This window comes from Hippocampus zosterae, chromosome 21 (assembly GCF_025434085.1).
Source record: "Hippocampus zosterae strain Florida chromosome 21, ASM2543408v3, whole genome shotgun sequence".
Lineage (NCBI taxonomy): Eukaryota > Metazoa > Chordata > Actinopteri > Syngnathiformes > Syngnathidae > Hippocampus > Hippocampus zosterae.
This window is the reverse complement of record NC_067471.1, coordinates 5,089,468-5,095,616: the sequence shown is the minus strand read 5'-3', so window position 1 is coordinate 5,095,616 and position 6,149 is coordinate 5,089,468.

The following is a 6,149-nucleotide window of genomic DNA, read 5'->3' as shown; positions in this document are numbered from 1 at the left end:
CTTCTGTTGCTTGCAGTGCTGTGAAGATCTTCTCTTGAACCAGTTTTCATGGCTCCAAACAAATCCACAATCAACGAAAATGAATGAAAAGCACCAGTGTGCGCGTGTGTGAGTGTGTATCTCTCTGGACGCTTTCATGAATTTCTCAAGACATCTTACTCACCTAAATTGGGGCAGTGTACAATACACCAATTTACAAATTCACTTTCAGGGTGTGCACACTTTTGCAACCATATCACTGTTGCTTATTTTGACTTCGTTTCCTGAATATCTTTTTTTTCAACTGAGCTGTTCGGAGATTGGTACTTGGGGGAGTCGACTTTTTATATCTGCAATTTAATGTTAGGGTCCGCACGTGAAGACCACATGCAACATTGGAACAGGAAACGGTGGACCCCTGCAAATTACAAATACCGTACACATAAAATGCATCTTGAAGAAGCGGGATATTACGATGCATGACAGCACTATTTCTTTCTTTCTTTCTTTATTATTTTCTTTTTGTTGTTGTTTTCAATTTTATTCTGCTTCCAGTATTTGCGGCATTATAATAATTGGCCACAAAACAGGCCAGTGCAAATTAGGCCTCTTTTTTTTTACCCTAAGGCGATTGAGACACTAACAGCGCAGGAGACCACAGACAAAGGGTCCTTTTTCTGACACGGATGGAGTCAGTGTCAATAATCTACACAAGTGCGGAGTCGGTTGGGGGGGGGGGGCAAGAAATCTCTCCAAAGGCTTTAGAGGTGTTTTATTCATGCCAGAGGGATCATAATTGACCTTTGCACTTTGCAAAAAAAAAAAAACTTAGATGAAAGAATGTGATATTTTGTAATTCAACTTTTTGAGTCCAGAAGCCCCCCACACCCTCAGCCAATCCAATACTATTGGATTGCGGCTAATGAATTATTCAAGTCACAAGGGGTTGGATGTGGGGGTGGGGGGGGGGGGGCTACCTGAGCATTAGAAGATGTTTTTGAAACAAGGTTGCCTGAGTGAAAGCAATCAAATGAGTTGGTTCTAAAAGAGAGAGAGAGAGAAAAAAATAACATATAAACAGTCACATTAAAATAAACAAATGAATACAACTCTTGAACCCCACCCCCAACCCATCTCTCCCTGCCGAAATGCTGACACTTGATGTGAATAAAAACGCTCAAATTTTTATTGACAATGAATCCCATTATCTACCTTTGCGTCAAACGTTTTCTGTATGTCAGTGCGCTTCAGCTGGAGCACCTCGCTTAATGTCGTAATTAAAAATGTTTTTGTGAAATGATAATTGCGGCCGGAGAGTGTTGATACTTGAGGCAAGCTCCCGGGGCAGGGCAGAAGGACATAATTGTATCAGTTTAGGTTTAAGTGGGAAGAATTGTCAGTGCGGTGGCATCGGTAAAACATCTGTGACATCTGCCGCGTGATCTCTTCACAGGAATAAGTCGGCGCTGGCGCAGGAAGGCAAAACTTTTAATGAGTGGAAGTCCCTAGAAAGTGAAATCGTGAAAGGTGGACATTTTCCAAATTCCGAATTTCAAAGATTTGGCTGAACAAATGTTATTTTTGTGACATTGAGGCTTTTTTTTTCAGAGGTTGACATGTTTGTTAGCTAAACACAAGGCAATTTTTTTTTCAAAATGTAAAACATTTTTTTGCAATATAAAGAATTTAATCAAATAATCTTCGGACATTATTTTCCCATTTTTTTGATGCTCTTACATTTTTAATTTTTAATTATTCTTACTTAATCCTTGTAAGATTTCATTCATATTGAAATATTTCAACGTTAGCATGATTTTCGTAAAATGACAATTCTTGTGTGTCTCCAGCAGGTGGCAGAAGAGGGCTCGTCCTCCAGCGTGCACACCTGCTGCCAGTTTGATCACCAAATTACGTCACGTATTTAAGGATTTCTCGAGCACCTAATCTGCATCGGATTATTGATCTTGTTGCCGCTCTTGCGGAAGTGTTGACTCGCGACCTCTCCAGCTCATTCATCATCAATTTTAAGGTAAGTCTTAAAAAAATAAATACAATAAAAGAAAAAGAATTCCCATGTTTTGTAATCATGAAGACAAACATTTTTTCGCCTTCTTTAGAGATGACTTTATCCTTGTCACTCTTGCAACTTTATTTTATTTTTTTATTTTACCTTTCTTGAATAACGTTACGATTTTGTTCTTGTAGTATTCCAACTTTACTCGCTTAAGATGTTTTCTCATTGTACCTTGATTCTGCACAAATTTGGATTTGTACTCCAATTAATTATCCAACTTTATTACAAGAGGCAATGTCAAACTTTTTCATGATTTAACGTAATATAATTTTTGCTCGTTTTAACTTAATGCAAATTTCCTCTCGCGTCCTGTAATGGATTGCATTGAGGCAAGTTTTGGAAGACACACATTGTTGTCGTAATTGCGCCAAAGCAATTAGTATAATTGCCTGTTGTCCTTTAGTCCCCCAGACTTGGATAAAAACTCTGCGTTAGCCTTTCGAATCCGGGCCCCCTCTGCGCACCCCCTCTGCTACATTGCGTTTTATAGAGGTGAACTCATTAAAGTGAAATGACCATTTTGGCCTTGGGAGAGGAAGAAAATAACCAAATGGAAACAAACAGCTGCACAGAATTGAGTGACACTTTAGTGGTGAAGGACCATCAAACGGCCACGTGTTTGCAAAACCCGGCGGTTTTCATGGGTAATGATCAACTGTCACGGCCGCAATTACCGAAAGCACTGAATGGCGGGCGTTCTTGGTTTATTTTATTTATTTATTTTATGTGTGTCAATGAGGTCTGCGCCTAATTGATGGCCAAGGGACACAAAGTCGCTCCAAAGCTGTCGTTCAGGCATCAAACGACAAAAATAAGCCGGTGTTAAATTGCCCACTCGGTTTGCAGAGGCTGCGTGATGGATATTTCAAGTCACAGTTTGGGACTAATTTAAAAAAAAAAAAATTTTATGGCCTTTCATATGACAAGGAAAGTTGTCAAGTTATCCCACGATGCAAATGAGTTAAAAAATAATTCAAACAAGCAAAGCAGCCGTCTTAAAAAAAAAAATTAAATGAAAAAAAAACCCTTCACCGCCATTGACGGCGATAGAAGTCAAAAGGTCGGCTGTTTGATCACAGGCTGGCAACGAATAAGTTAATATCCGAGCAAGGGCTTCATAAAGATAAAACACAATTAAAATAATGAATTTAATCCTGGCACCTGATAACATGATAAGTGGTGCCTGAAAGGGTTAAAGATAACAGAACTGTATGTTACACATATAGCACATTTGACAAGAAAGTTGTATCCAATCCAAACTGTCAGGAGGCAGCGATCCATTCTCGTGACTAAAAACAAAAAAAAGTTTCCTCAACTTACCGGTAATCAAGCCGTTTTTTGTAACACCTGCCCAGACCTCACACCTCATCATTTTTAGCATTTCGCACAGATGGGTTTGATTTTTAAATTTTTTTTGGGTCAGACAACATGCTTCCCAAATACAAGCAGGCGTTACCTACAGCAGAGTGTTATTTACTTCTGACCAAGCATCTGTATTTAATGACTCCTGGAGTGTAATTTTTATTTATTTTTTGTGTGTGTCTCCTCACCCAAATGTCAACCCCTCTCTATGAGCCTTCAGGATAAGCTGTACGGACTCCATCCAGTAGACTCGACATTCAAACAACGCGGACCTGGATGAGCCGCCATTGAAGAGGCACAAACACGAGTACGCGTCTTTGTCGCCACCTTATTTTTAGTGATTTTTTTTTTTGTAATCTTATTTTAATTGGTTTATGCTCCAGAGCTATTTCTTCTATTATTTTTATTTTCAAAGACGATCACTTTTATTTTACTCCTCTTCACAAAGGAGGCCCGGCATGTTGTGTTATGGCTTATTTCCCCCAAACGCATTATTAGTGCCGCTCCTGATATATTAAACCGATGATAGTTCTCGGGTCATCGGGTGAATCCGACAACAGGCTATTTGATGCTTTAGGGTAGGGAAAAAAATCATTTTTTTTCTTTATAATATTCTGAGCAGCCATGCGGAGGCTCGCGGGATTGATCCCGCATCGCTCCAAACAGCTGTAAGCCTGCGGGTCATCGGACCGCGGCGCTATCTCTATTTTAATAATTAGCAAGACATCTAATAATGAATATTTCAGGAATTTTGCCATACACGAGGTGGGGATGAGGTGAAGTCTGTCCGAGTGAGATATGTTTTGCTATCGGAGCATATGAAGTGTACTCGTGCAAAATGCACATTCACCTTTTTATGATGGCAATTAATTTTTATTTAACATACCTTGCATATACTTTTCATTATTTTTGGTTGTTGCTCCTATCTTTTTTTTAATAGTCTAATTATTATTATTATTTTATGTTATATTATTATATCTATTGTATTGAATTATGAACATTTTCCAATATGTCATTTAGTGTAAATTTTTTTTAATGATTTATCTTATTTTTTTTACAACCAAATTTGGCAGGGAAACAGGGGTGTGTAGACTTTTTATACACTATCTTTTTTTGTTGTTGAATTTTTTGTCATTACACAAACCAGCTTTCATGCTCGTGGAGGTACAAAACATTTTTGCCCTAGTTTTCCAACTTTTAACCACACTTGAGTGAGAAACTTGCAAAATCAAGTTAAGAATAAAAAAATCCAAAGCGCAAGAAGTTGTCAGGTCAGCTCTGTCTGCTTGTTTTGCATCATGAACTTGCTCTTCCTCCTCCTAATGATTTTCTCAAAGAGCCCAAATACATTTCCCCCCTCAAAATAACCCCCTCCTCACGGGCCACGCTGGCTTTTAAACTCAGCAGAAAATCTATTTACCTGCAAATTAAATCCATGAACTGGCGTAGACATACTTGCGGGGAAACCAAGCAATTACTTCGAACGTGCTCACTGGGACCGGGGGGGAGGTGCAGGAGGGGATAAAATTCATCTGGAAAAGGAGGGGTACGGCGAAAAGTTTTGGGTGGAGTTGCGGTTCGGGAATGGATGCGCCTGACGCGTTACAAGAAAAGTCTGGGGCGCACACGGGAAAACTTCCTGTGTTAAAGTGAATCAAAAGTGCGAAAGAAATAATGCTAGAAATGTGGCGGTGGTGGTGGTAAGGGGTGGAAAGCCTTGCAGGTTTGTTACATCATGGAAGTTGTGTGCGTGCGTGTGTGTGTGTGTGTGTGTGTGTGTGTGTGTGTGTGTGTGTGTGTGTGAAACAGTGAGCGAGTTTATGCAGGGAGGCAGAATTGGTGACTATCCTGTGGGAATTCCTTTGTTGTCTTTATTTGGAGTGTGTGTGTGTGTGGGGGGGGGGGGGGGGGGGGTTACCTCCTCTATACCTTCTATGCAACATTTTCAAGGGGGTCTCCGACAAACCAGATGTGCAAATGCAGTTCCCGATCTGCCTCCGGTTCAGAGGAGGTGTCTACCCAAGGTGGGTGGGTGGGGGGGGGGGGGGGGGGTGACTCGCCAACACGGAGCCGGCAACCGGGAGACACGGGTCGTCGAGGGATTGACAGAGCCCGCTGTACGAGCTGGTTGAAAGAGAAGATGGTGTTTTGATAATATTGCTGTCGGTGTGGGCGTGAATATCATGTTGACTTGCTGGAGGAAAAAATGGAGGGGCTACGTTTAGCCAACAAGCAAGAGAGGCCGTATGGCCAATAAAACATTCGCTTTTTTCATTAAAAAAATAAAATAAAATTCACCGTAAACAAGAGTGGTCCATTTTTGATTGAAGTGATCAAAACCAGTTGCAATAGTTCATTACGATTTTTTAAAATTTCATTTTGACTATATTTTAGAACTGGGTTGTTACTTTTTCTTTTTGTTTTTTTTAATGCTTCATTCTTTTGGGTTTTAGTTTTACATTTTTTTGGGTGTGTTTGTCGAGTGTAAGATCAAAAAAAAAAAAGGTCATGAAGTATTTTGTAAGATCAGTTTTTTATTTTGAAAAAGCATTTTTGTTTTTATTTTATTTTATTTTATTTTGTTGAGAAATAAAGTTTTCAATTTTAGATATAGTTATTTTGTGAAATTTCATTCACTATAATAAACTTTAGTTCCAATTATGCCATATTCGTGGCAGTTCCTGATTGGCCTTTGCACTTCCTGATTCATTAGTGGCAACGCCCCTTTCCAAGA